The sequence below is a fragment of the Pseudochaenichthys georgianus genome, chromosome 8 (assembly GCF_902827115.2).
Source record: "Pseudochaenichthys georgianus chromosome 8, fPseGeo1.2, whole genome shotgun sequence".
NCBI classification, from domain to species: Eukaryota; Metazoa; Chordata; class Actinopteri; order Perciformes; family Channichthyidae; genus Pseudochaenichthys; species Pseudochaenichthys georgianus.
The window spans coordinates 8,414,883-8,428,444 of record NC_047510.2 but is presented as its reverse complement, the minus strand read 5'-3'; the positions used below and the strand labels follow the sequence as shown (position 1 = coordinate 8,428,444).

General features: G+C 43.6%; 1 protein-coding gene across 5 annotated transcripts in view; it reads left to right on the top strand.

Annotated features, from left to right (window-relative positions):
• LOC117451610 (RNA binding protein fox-1 homolog 3-like) overlaps window positions 1–13,562 on the top strand; it is a 480,467-nt gene that overhangs the window by 196,998 nt on the left and 269,907 nt on the right. The gene's annotated exons all lie outside the window — the stretch shown is intronic.

Genomic DNA, 13,562 nt, shown 5'->3' with positions numbered 1-13,562 from the left:
AGGTACAGTCACACAAAAATAATGTAGACTTAATAACCCCATCTATGTGTCTATCTAAGTATCTATCTATGTATTTATTTATCTATCTATCTATGTATCTATCTATAACAATAGTCTTCATTTACAATAGGCACCATTTTTAAACAACATACATATTGCAGTTATGATGTCATAATAACATACAATTGTATAAAACACAATTTGCCTACATCTTTGTTCTCTTTTGAGAATCAAACAAAACAGATTTAAAGTAAAAAAAGAATGCAAACAAACGAGTGAAATGAACCAAATGGCTGAATTGCTTTGAATTCACTGGCAGGAGTGACAAGTGAGGAGGAGACAAGTGAGGAGGAGCGACAAGTGAACAACGAGGGAGAGATTGAACAAAGAGAAAGAGTAGAGGACAGAGAGAGTATTGAACAGGAAGAAGACAGAGAGACTAAAGAAGATGGAAGAGAGGCTGCAGGTTATGGAAAGGAGAGAGACATGGAAAAGGAATGTTGATAATGTGTTGTGATCATGTTAGCCTCTTCTGCATGTGCAGATCATTAATAGTAACAATCAACTGATTCTTATGTATTACACTTTCACAAATAATGTGTGCTGCAGCCCACTGACATGGTTTCAAATCAATGGGACCCAGCCCATTGAAAATGTCCACTGTAGGGGACATTTTGTTAGCATGCATCTCCTTTTACTCTTTTGAGCTACTCTATCAGTCCCTGATGTGCTGTACAGAGGACATCCTGGTCTTTCCAGTGATATGTCATTGGTTAAAATTGCATGCTGGGAAGTTCCTCTTTCTTTTCATCCAAAATGGCTGGCATACCAAAAACAAAATGTTATAGAAGCAGGAGGAGAAGTCAAATATTGTTGAATAATTGTAATTTTTACCATGAAAATCATATATGTTCTTGTTTATTAACATGTGAGGAACTATAGAATTAGTTCTGAAAGCAATTCAATAATTCAAGTTTTCAAATAACAGGCCTTTTATAAATGTCCATCCTAGTGGACGTCAGGACCGTCTTCATGGACTTTATGACTCAATATTGTTGCAGGAGACGGAACTGAAGCAGACATTTTCTGAACCAGATAGTTCAGGGAGATTAAGATGTTGAGCTCTCAGATGATGAGAGAGATGAGAATTTCACACCTGGGATAGAAGAGGGTCAAGAAGAAGGGGGGGAACGATGCAGGATGCACCATGAGCCCACAGATAGATACATAGAGACAGATAGGGACGAGCTGGAAAGACATGGCCCCCTGTGGGCCAAGAGTAGCACGTATGTCTTATTGTTGTTTTTATTTTAAGTGGAGCCACGAAAAATGAGAGTTGCCTCAGGAATGCAAGCTGTGTTTCTGTGAGCAGGTCAAATGGAGACCACATCCATCAAACTAGTCAAGATGACCCTACAGCCCGTGCTGACTGGAGTCAATTAGGTACTTTCCCACTACATTGACTACAAAGTCTTTGAAGATCTGGAAAGATTCACCAAAGAAAAGCTAGTTTTGTATTGACCAAATAAACAGCAATGTTCAGATCAATTACTTATTCATGTTTTAAATAAAGGTGAATGTATTATTGTATTAATATCACTCTATAACCATAATACGTTACATACATAGTCCATCTGTTAATTTTGGCTGTCTTTTCAAACTAATATGGTCCCGACGTCCTCTACAGTGGATATACTGTAACATTTTAAAATAAAATAAAAAGTCTAAATTGCAAGATGTTTTTTTAACCCTAAATAGGTAGGAAATCACAAAAAAAAAAGGAAATTGGAAGACACTTTTTTTCCTCGGGTCCCAGGAGGATAAATTATCCAATTTGTGACCCCCCACATGACTGAAAAAGCACCTAACTACCCCCCTAGCATGTTTGGACCTCGGTATTTAGGAAATCCTGGATACGGCCCTGTACATGAACAGTCTGTACACATTATAAAAAGGGATCTGTGTATAATCAAACTTTATTTTCCAATTAAAGTGTATATTCTGTATGTTTTCCTTATACATTGCAGCCTGGAAATAGTCTGTATAGATTATTAAAAAAAATCTGAACCTAATACATTTCTCTGATCAATGACATTTGACCAGATGTTCACATCATTGACCAAACACTGCATTTATTGAATCACATTATGTATCTACTTGTTCACAGCTTCTGTATATATTTCTTTTAAATTGCTTTAAAATGATTGTGAAAGAATATGAAAAGCATATTCATCATTTTGTCACACTTCCAGTACACTGCATTCCAAATGCTGAAGGCCTGATTGTCTGTTAGAGTTGTGTATCTGTCAGAAGTTACGTGAGAAACACTTTTTCCCTTTTACTATAGAAACATATTACCAGAGGCATTCAGATAAACAACATGCACAGATTCTAAGGCACTCATGTTTTCTCAAGCACTCTTGTTTGTCTGTACGGGAACACGCAATGGCTGAATGCAGCAGGGGGAATGAAATGTCGAGAAACGACAAGTTTACACATTTAAATGTACTCTCTCATTTCCTTGAAACACGTCAAGGAAATGTATTTTCCCTTCCCCATAAGCTTTTATTCAAATTCATATTAATATGAAAGGGATTCTGGAGTGCCATTTGAGCTTGATGCATTAGAAGGATATACATCCTAGAAAGCTCTGAGTATGCTACTCTATATATATTCTCCATGCACACCTGTGTTCTCCGTAGCATCCTGTTCCTGTCCAGCTCCTCCGTAAACAAAATCCCTCCTGCTTGATCTCTTCAAAACTCTCCGTTTGTCCTTCGGAGAGCCAAGGTTACCCTGTCCATCGCTCCCCTCCCGCCACAGCGGAGATCTGTCAACAAACTTCTGAAGACTATCTCACTTGGCAAACTTGAAGAGGAGCCGTGTTGTCCCGGGAGGTAATCAAGCTCCTTCTCGCGGTATCTTTAAACAGAATAGATAAAGGAGGAGCGGCTCATGCAGGAGAACTCAGGTACTCGGCAGGAAAAGTTCAGCGTATTGATGTGCTGCAAAGGCTGCTTCACAGAGAGAGGAGCCCGCCAGACCCCGGGCTTGATACCTGTACGGGATGCCCAAAGGGAGCTGGGCTAGTGCCCGGAGAAGTTGACTTGCTGAGAAAAAAAAGATGACTCGCTCTTTCTATCTTTTTTCACACAAAACCTTTTTTGTGGAATAAAAAAAAAGCACATGGATAAATGACCGTCTTCTTCACTGGAGACTAATGATCCACTGGTGTCTTTCAGTCTTGGCACTGAAAGTGGAGAAGAGCTTTGATGATGGAGGATTGTGACTGGCAGATAAAAGCTGTAAGCCCCCCCCCCTCCTTCTTCTCCACCACCCTCGAGATGCTTCCCCATTTCTCATACTACTTAGCTATGAGCCGTTATTGCTTTGGCAACCCGTTTGTTATTGTATTCCGACGTCAAAGTTCAAGTCGAAGGCAGAGGCAACCCGATACGAATTGAGGTTTGCCTCTCGCTCTCTACCTGTTAGTCTGCCTCCCTTGTCTGCCTTTTGTCTGCGTTCCGCTGCTTTTTGCCGTCTGAAACCGTTCAACAGACAGAATGCACTTTTGTAATTCAATGGCGTGTCATTGTGAGACATCTTTTTTCCATTGGGGCTGTGAGTTTCTATATGGTTTAGGTTTCCTTTTGTGAAGATAAAGACCTGTATCTTTCTGAAATATATCTTATATCACACACTCAGCTACACAATTATTCACAATAAAAAGGTCATCATATTGAGTTCTGCGTGTATACTGTACAAGTCTGCAAATCTCAATTTCTATTCACCCCTTACCTTCCTTTCCACTTGAATTAGTCTTTAATAAAAGCGGTTGCTGCTTTAAAGCTACCTTTGTGGAAAAGCAACTGCACTATTTATCAAATTGCTGGTCTGAGCTAGAAAGAACTTCCCTGAGAAAATGTGACTGTTTTCTCACCCTTTCTCCCTACATACCCACTTCCCCATGTTTTCATCCCTGCACAATTTGATTTGAGCCCTGCCACTTTCAGTTTGAATAGGGTAACCAAGAGTTCTTTGCTTGGAGAGACAAGGGCCTCATCGTCCGAGAGGTTTGATGAATTTCCAACCCGCTTAAAAAAAAGCTAGCTTTATTCAAATGTAACACATGACTACAAAGACCCAGTGTTTGAGGAGGTGTATGAGATGTAAATGCCGAATGGAGCCTCTCCACTTATCTGCCCCGCCAAGGAAAGGTGCCCGGCATCATAATCATCCCATCTGAATGGAATCAACGTGTGCTGCTTTATGTGAATGAGTGCTGCTCCGTTGCTTTGGTGCGGGAGCCGTACAGTAACACCCCCCGGGGCTCGGTGGATCAGATGGAGCAGGCTGGAAGATGTGCTGCAGCTTCTCAGGGATCTGAGCGCGAGAGTACACTTATTTTCAGGCATATTTCTTTTTCCTAAAGGAGCAAAACTTCAAATCCCACATTCCCACAACATTCATGCTACATTTGAGCCTGATTCCACCCAGTGTCTCCCAGCAGAAGGCTCTCCTTCAGTTTACCATTCCACCTCTTTTCCTCTATAATCTAGCGCCTCGTATTTTAACCTTTGCACTCCTTATTGTCAGGTGCTTGGTGAGCAATTCAGTCATTTGGAATTAGTGCACTTGTGTTTGTATAGTAAGCCACTCTGGATGAGGGTGTCAGCTAAATGTCTAAGATGTAAATGTATGTAAATGCGAGACCTCCTGTGTACAAATCCAGGTCTGACTGTGCATTCCCATCAGCGGCTCCAGTAGGGGAACCACATACGTTCCTAAGCACTCTCTGAACCACTCAGCAGTGCTATGCAGGGCGGCATACATCCACACCATCTTCCCAGTGGCTTAATGAAAAACATATAAAGTATCAGAGCTTAGATGTGAGCAGCATATGTTTAGCAAAACAGCCAGTGTTGTGCAAGTTACTTCCAAAATGTAATATATTACATATTACTTATTACTGTCTTTTGAAAGTAATAAGTTACATTACAATATTACTGTCTCTGAAATGTAATGAGTTACACTACTTTAGTTACTTTTTAGTTACTTTCACCAAAATAACCGCAAAAGAATGGCTATGTATTTTAAATGGCTTAGTGCAGCTCATTATACATCCAGTGAAGGGCGATGTGGTATAGCATAACAACTGTGTAGGCCCTTAAGGCTACTAACAACTTTTATTACACGGCTGAGTTGAATACTCGATTCTGATTGTAAATTCTTAACATGTGACACGTTGTTAATCCAGCAGTACAGACCACTGTCAAGGACTATAATGAAGGTTGCTAAGGAGGATCAAGAAAGAGAAAGGAAAAGAGGTTAAAAGACGGAGCGCTGGACGTCAGATAAATCACCAGAAGAAGGCAGAGAGGAAGTGAATAATAACAGGAACACAGAATGGGCTCTGTAGTTTGTTTAGTATATGGCCGTGTGCAGGCCCGGTTCCAGAACAACATGACTCAGGGTGCCTGTGAGATTACAGGGGGCGCAGCAGTAGCAGGTTTACATGAGCAATAGTGGCCGGCAACAGCAATGAAAAATAGCATTGATGGTCCCCAATGAACAGATTATGGCATTTGTTATGTTTTGAAACCAAGCAAGTGAGAACATTTCAAGTGAGTTAAAAGTGCAATCCTGACATATTTCATAGAGCCTAGTCCAAAGTGGACTGTGGCAAAGAAAAGCACAACAGCTTCAAAGCTGTACTGATAAAAGAAATGAGAACATATCGTAAATCAAGGCACATATTATTTGAACCAGCTCATGGTTTGAAATGGCAAACATTGAAAAGCAAAAGTATTATTAAAACCATGTACTACATCATCACTTTGGTCCCATCATATACTCTGGGAAGAGAATATCTACTGTGCTTGAAAACTGGATCACATCATGTGAGGTTGACTTTGTGACCTGGAGATCATTTCAGCTGCAACATTAGCTCGTTGATAAGCTTGGGATATGAGATATTTTTGTAGCCATTCGTGGTGAAGGCATCTGTGCTATTGTATGCATTATGTTTGACCCAACATTTCTACAGGCATGGCAGAATATGGCACTATTTTCACATGAATATTCTAGCCCTTGTCTATTTTTCTGCCACGAGCTGCAAAATGACCGCCTTATACCTGAGCAGGCTCTGTTTTGCCGTGGTATCCTGGCTGGCACCTGCGGGCCGAAGAGGGGCGGCGTAGTTTCCGGCGACGAAGAGTGCTGCTCCGGGGGCGAGGGCGGCGAGTCAGGCGGGAGTAAGCGTGATGTCCCCATCCGACCTGTTGCTACGGTCTGCAGTAGATGCAGTGTTGCTGGCGTTTAGTGATGGTTGCTTTAACCATTTTCGTATAAATGATTATCCACAGATGTGTGTCACTGCTGTGGAAGCACTTTGGAAATGATGCCCGCGCAGCGGAGCAGGTCACGCGCACCTGACACAATTGTTTCTTTGTATTTTTCGCTCCGTTCTCTTTTTTGAATAGAGGGTGCATAACATTCAACTGGGGGTGCAATGCCCCCGAAGATCCCGACGGGAAGCATGAAGGGTAAACACCAGGTTTACTAATCTACCCGCACAATTTGTCTCTGTGTCGGAATGTCTTGCTATGTTAGTACATTCTTAAAAAACAAAACACCATTTAATTTCGGGTTGAAATGTGTTGTAACTGCGTCACTGAGCATTGTAACGGGTAATATATTACCCACATTTCATTAGTAATGCATTACATTACTTCGTTACAGCAACAAGTAATATATTAGTGTAACTCTGTTACTTTTGTAAAGCGTTACACCCAACACTGAAAACAGCAGATGTTCATCAGAGTATACATACAGTAGCTATTTGCTTGTACAGTAGCTCATGGAGAAGTGCATATTTAGCCAGAAGGCTAGGCTCAACCTTAAACATTGTGTGTGTGTGTGTGTGTGTGTGTGTGTGTGTGTGTGTGTGTGTGTGTGTGTGTGTGTGTGTGTGTGTGTGTGTGTGTGTGTGTGTGTGTGTGTGTGTGTGTGTGTGTGTGTGTGCATTGGCTTGGTATTTGTCTGTGTGTGAGCCCCCAAATCAAACTGCTCACTGCCAGCCTGTCTCTTGTCCCCTCCAGAGGGTCATTCAGCGCCTCTCCCTGCTTCTAATCCCGTCTGTCCGGGGGAGATAGAGGGGAGCGGACGGCCGCGGCGCACCCGGGGCGCCACCAACACAATCACCAGCCTTTCACAGACACTTAACGGGGCTTTGCGCTTGTTCAACAAGGCAAAACGCGGCAGGAGGGATCAATTTAATACAAGGCCTGACTCAAATGGAAAGAGGGTAAATAAATAAGCAATGACAGCAGAGACTGTTGCACAATTTGTGTAGTGGCTGTCCACTTTCTCTCACTCTCTCCTCTGGCTTCTCCCGCCGCGGCACCTATACGATTCCATTTCCTGCCTGAGCGGCATATAGGGACGAGCTGAAAGAGAGCAACCCTGGATCCTCTCTCTCATCAGGGTGTGTTATTTTAATAAATCACTTCTGCCATTGCTTGGTACATTAATTCCCCGGCCCCAGAGGGCTGTGTTGCCACTAGCAGCGATCTGCATGAGGCGCTAAATGATGTGGGGGATCCCCCGGTGAGAGAACAGAGGCTCTCTGAATCTTCCCCCCGTCTCAGCCTTGTGGGGCGGGCTCTCACCCTGGGCTGGCCCCGGCTCTCAGCAGACATCCTAATCGGAGGAGAGCCAAGGCCTCGACGCGTCGCACATACCAATGAGACGCACATATAGCCAGGAGGGAAGTCACCTGACACCTCGCTCTGCAGACGCTAGCCCCTCGCGTGGCTCCATTTCGTTTCCTCACTCTGGGGCTTTATCATAACATACATGGCAATAATACTTTCCTTAACATATTTTCAGAGCTGTGTGTTCTCTCTTGGGGAGTTGTTCCCTTTCCGTTTAATCCAAAGACAATGGGTTTAAAAGCAGTTTAACCTATCTTCCTTAACCTAACAGAAATGTTCCATTTGTAAAAGGAAATTCCTTCACGTTGTTGTGTAAGTCGATCACAGCGTTCAAAGTGTGTCTGCAGGTGGCGGTGTGCATAAACACTACGTCGCTGTTTTACATGGCTGCTTGATTGAATCCAGCGCAGTGTGACTGCACAGAGGCAGGTGGTGCGAGTAGCAGCCGCCAAAGTGCTAACACTGGCACCGTAGTGTTGAATATATTTCTCCACTGGGGGTTTCCAGACACCACCATTTCCCCCTCCGACTTCTTAACGCATTAAGGACTGGCGTGCAGCTCGTTTCCTTTCTTTATACATCCTGAGACAGAGGTGAGGTTGCCATTGGTATGCACAGACGACAGCGGTAGATTCACCTCCAACAACACCGCTGGGAGATTATACTCTTCCCGCTCCACACAGCAGGGATCCGGCCACCGTAAATAGAGCGCTTGGGAGTGTGCCGTGTGCCCGGAATGACAGAGCACCACGGCGGCTAACCATGCTAGCCAGCCGGTGAGCACAAAGTCAAGGACTGACACAAATATAGTAATCTCTCATGCTTTCAGTTGTGGATTTGACCTATTACTACGGGGATTCACAAATCGCCGCACTGGATATCCGTCTGGTGTGCAATGTGCAACTGTTGGGGCATGCAGGATATAAACAGACACTAAAAAAACTGAAATATTAACTTAAAGGTGGGGTAGGTAAGTTTGAGAAACCGGCTCGAGATCGCTAGAATTTGAAAATACACAACCGGAGAAAATCTGCCACTTCCTTATAGAGCCCCTCCTCCAACACACACGAACGCGCACATGACCAATGAGGGCACAAGATAAGTTTGTGCCCCGATGGAAGGCTGACAGGCAGGTAGGCCGTAGGTTGTACTTTTTACAGTATTACGGCTTCTACAGATGACATTTTTTAATGGATTTTTTGTCAAAGCACTTAAGATATTCATTGCTATCGGGATGTTTAGAGCATTCCATGGAATATAACAAAAAGTCTATCTCGAGCCGGTTTCTGAAACTTACCTACCCCACCTTTAATTAAATTTATTATATCAACATATTTCACATTACCATATTAGGTTATTGAAAGCAATAATATTAAAGGTCCCCTATTATACTGTTTTTCATCAATATATTATAGTTATCAGATAAACAAATGACTCTGAAGTGTTTGGCTCCAAATACCAAACAGATCATGCATTGCAACATGTCATATGTATTTAAAAAGAACACAGTGGTGCTCTAGGAGGAGGATAAGTTGGGGGGTTACCTTGGTTGGTTATTGGGTAATGGTTACCAACAAAGCCAAACAAATCGTTATGACATCACAAAGTGTCCAAAATCTGATCAGCTCATTTTCAGACAGGTTTTTATATAAATGGATCAGGACAAAAAGTGAGTGAATCTTTTGTCCTGAAACTTTCAGAATCTCTTTTCACAGAGGGGACACATGTTTATGTATAAAATATGTGAAACAGTGGATTTTGCATAATGGGTGACCTTTAAGTTTGAATTCAAATTATTAGGTTCAACTTAATATTATTGCTTTCAATTAATCTAATACAGTAATGTGACATTTGTTGACAGAATACATTTTTTTTTTTGATTGATTGATATACTTTATTAATCCCCGTGGGGAACTTGTTTATCTGCATTTGACCCATCCTAGTGTTAGGAGCAGTGGGCAGCCATTTTGAACAGCGCCCGGGGAGCAGTGTAGGGAACGGTGCCTTGCTCAGGGACACCTCGGTAGCACTTGGTCTTGCCGGGACTTGAACTGGTGACCTTCCAGTTGCCAAGCCAAGTCCCTATAGACTTCGCCACCAACATTTCAGTTTGTTTAAGTCAAATCTGTTGGACTTCAGGAAATATGTATCTCATTAGAAAGCAGAGAGAATATGACTTTGGTACAGAGTTGTTTGCACAGGAACCATGTTTTCTAAATATGTCTTCCTTTATGTTAAAGCTGCTGAGTCAAGGCAGGAATTCAGCCCTTATCACAGTTCACAGACGAGAAAATTGGCACTGTTTATTTGCTTTTTGCTCAAACATTAAACTAGTTTATCAATAAATTATTCATTGTCTGTTTATATCAAATATTCTAAGGGACGGAGCACGAGTTGTGGCGGTGGCTCAGCATGCAGATGAAATCATAAATGAGAAGCAGGTATTTTTGTAAAGGGCTTACGTTGGAAAATAAAACTGAATGGCAGAAAGATAAGTCATTTGAGTGAGTATAATGACTTACTGTTGCTATGGTGTACGATGACACACAGCGTGAACACAGACGCAGAACAGTGACATTTAAGATGAGAACTTGGGTTTGTTTTAACAACAGACCCAGCTACCTTTCACATTTTAAGAAGCTATTTCGAGTTTAATTACAACATTTCATGGTCATTTTCAGTTTTCATCATGGAGCTTCTGTCTTTTTGCACATACAATTTGTCTCACTTGCACATACTCTGACCCATTACAACTGCATCTGTGCATTTGACTTAATATGGACACGGAAGGCTGTCTTAATTAATAAGCAGGCATCCACCAAACTAATCTGCCTATGTTGTGAAGTCTGTCCTTTCCATTAAGTGGGACTCACATTATCTCCTAATCAAATTAGTCACTTAATTGTGGCCCTCCCTTGATGGATCCCATGAAAAAAGTAGCGCCGTGTTTGCTGGAGGGGGATGTGTGAAGATGGAACACGGCTGTTTCATTATGATATGAATTTTTTAATAACCAAAGCGTTCACTGTCATCTCCTTGCTTTGAACCTTTGCGGAGGGTGAAGTTGAATTTGACATTTTATCCACTCTCACAGTGGAGTATCTAGCTGGTGTGTTGGGGCTAAGTACCTAGCCCAAGGCCACAACCCTAATTGCCCAACAGGGGATTGACCCCTGTCATCCACTGATCACTAGTCTGCTTTCTTAATCACTCCCCCACACCGCCTGCCTACCTGATCTTAGTCAATACATTATCTCCTTCAGCCCTGATAGAACTGCTATTCCCAGAGTCATGATTAAGGAGTGAAACCTTATGTGCCCAAAGAACGCCACTCTCTCCGCCCTCGGCTGTTTAGATTGCCCCCCGGGATCTCACGTTTTAAAAAAAGGGGAGCCACGGCTACCCCTGCAGGTTGTGGTGTCCAGCGTCTAAGGGGGGAAACCCCAGGCGTCTGATGAATGGCGGCATGTGTGGTCGTTTGTCCCGCTGATGGAGTTTTATCCCCTGCCCTTTCAGAGCGGCCAGACAATAAAGAGAGCCACAGCCAAGCGTGACAGGTTAACCCAACAGTAATAGAACACCCTTAATAGTCTGGCTTGAGCCAAAGTCTGCGACAGGGTCCGTGAAATTGCGCGGCTACATCGGTGGTGAGAGTTCAGGAGGACCTGACACCGGCTCTCACTGTTGTTGTCAAACGGGGGAGCAAGGACAAAGAGGGCAGCGTGGTGGCTTAATGGGTGGTTTGATGGCTTCATGGGGTGGAATTGAAGTTGGTGAGGGAAACAACGCTGATGAAACAGGGAGTGGGGGGCATTATACACAACGGAAATTAGCCATATATAAACGTGACGTCAAACAACCATATCAATTATATATTTTATAGGAATCCTTGAGCTTTAGCGAGTTGGTATCGTCTCCCTCTGTCTCTTCATATGGTGTATGATTTCTAGCGGGTGCCATGACACAGTGGGGATGCCTGTACAGAGGGTTTGAAAATAAACACGATCAAACCGAGCGAACAGTCAAAAGAGATTTAGATGATGTTGTCATGACGTTGACGTGAACGTGCCTGTTTTTTGGCAGATAATCCTCACAAAGAGAACCCTCCGGGCTACACGCAGCCGCACAGGCAACATGGCTGTCTCTGTTTGTTTCTGGAGCACCTCAGCTCGCAGTTTGTCATGTCTGACTCGGGCTTTAATTAGGCCTGCAAATTGAAGCTGGGAGCCCTCTGTCCACAGCTCAGCCGTCCTCCACAGCGTCTCCTCTGAGGACCTCTCTGTTCTGTGTGGTTAAGATAATAGCGGCTCGCTCAGAAGATGTTAATTGAGGGGAGATAAAGTGCAGTAGTGGCTGGAGGGATGCAATGTGCGGGGGCGAAGGGGAAGGAGGGAGGGCTACCTGATTAGAGGCCGAGGTGTTTGACTTACAGCTCGTATTTTTGCTGATATAGGTGCTGCTGGAGTTTCAAAAAGGGGTAGGAGGAAAATACAGGAGCAGCATGCATCAAAACACCCAGACCCAGAAGACAGTTATTAAAGTTTCTCCTGAGTCGTTCGTGTTGTTTGGCGAGCTAACCTAGAAAGACCCGATCAAGGCCGGGGATATTAATATAATTGATATATCTCAGCAGGGTTGGGGTAGCAATAATGCCTTACCCATTACTAGTTACTGTTTAAAAAAGTAATGCCTGACTTTATTAAATTACTCACTGCTGAAAGTAATTAGTTCCATGCATGCTAGACTACTCTGATTGTAACATCACCTGAGATGCACTATTAGTATTAGTCAAATGACAAATAACAATATAAAGATAAACCACATGTATTGCACCAATCCTTAATCTAATAAGGACAATACTGATCACAAGACGTCTGTTTTCTGCTCTTTGTTTGAACATCAGCCATGTTGTTTTGGCTCAGTTTTCATCATAGTAATTCAGTTACAGACAAACATGTACTATGCAGTAATGCATTACCCCCCATCAGTAGCTCCTGGAGCAGGTTGTAGTTGTTGGAGTTTGGTGGAGCTGCAGACTCTCAAGGTGGTGGCAGAACCGATCTGACCAACAGCCGCTGAAGTGACATAAGCTGCATATGTGGCATATGTGGCATATTTCTGGAGTGTGGAGAAACTAAAAGGGAGAGAAAACAGACCCTCCACCAGCCCGGGAGAGAGGGACGGAGGGACCGGGGAAAGACGAGGGGAGGACGGGGAAAAAAAGCTGAAAACAGTGCCAGCAGCCGCTATAATTGCCTCAATGCCACTGGGATTGCTTTCATTCAATTGAAGCGCTCTCTTTCTCTGTACATTGGAAGGTGTGTAGGGGAGGGCGGGGGGGGTCTGGTGGCGTGGGCGGGTGGGAGGTCCGACCATGCCCTCCCTCTTTCGGTAACATGCAGCGGTGAGGGGCCGATAGCTCCCCTGTAGCTGCTGAATCTCTGGCATCAGTGTGAGCAGTAGAGAAAGAGTGAGAGAGCAAGCGGGTGAGAGATAGTGAAGAAAGGGGGGGATGAGAGAGTGCGAGAGAGAGAGAGAGCTGTGGGAGAGTGAGGTAGCGATAAGGAGGTAGGTGGACCGCAGATCAAACCTGTCAGATGTGATTGCGCGCCCAAGTGCAGCCCTGCATGTGAGTGTGTTTTTATATTTCCAAAAGACAACCCCCCTCCACTCATTTCAACACACACAAACACTACCCAAACACACACACACACACACATACACACACACACACATTCCTCGAGGAATCCTTTATTTGGGCTCCTGATGATGCGTGCAGTGGATGCTCTGCTCCCTCCTCCTTCTTCTTCTTCTTCTTCTTCTTCTTCTTCTTCTTCTTCTTCTTCT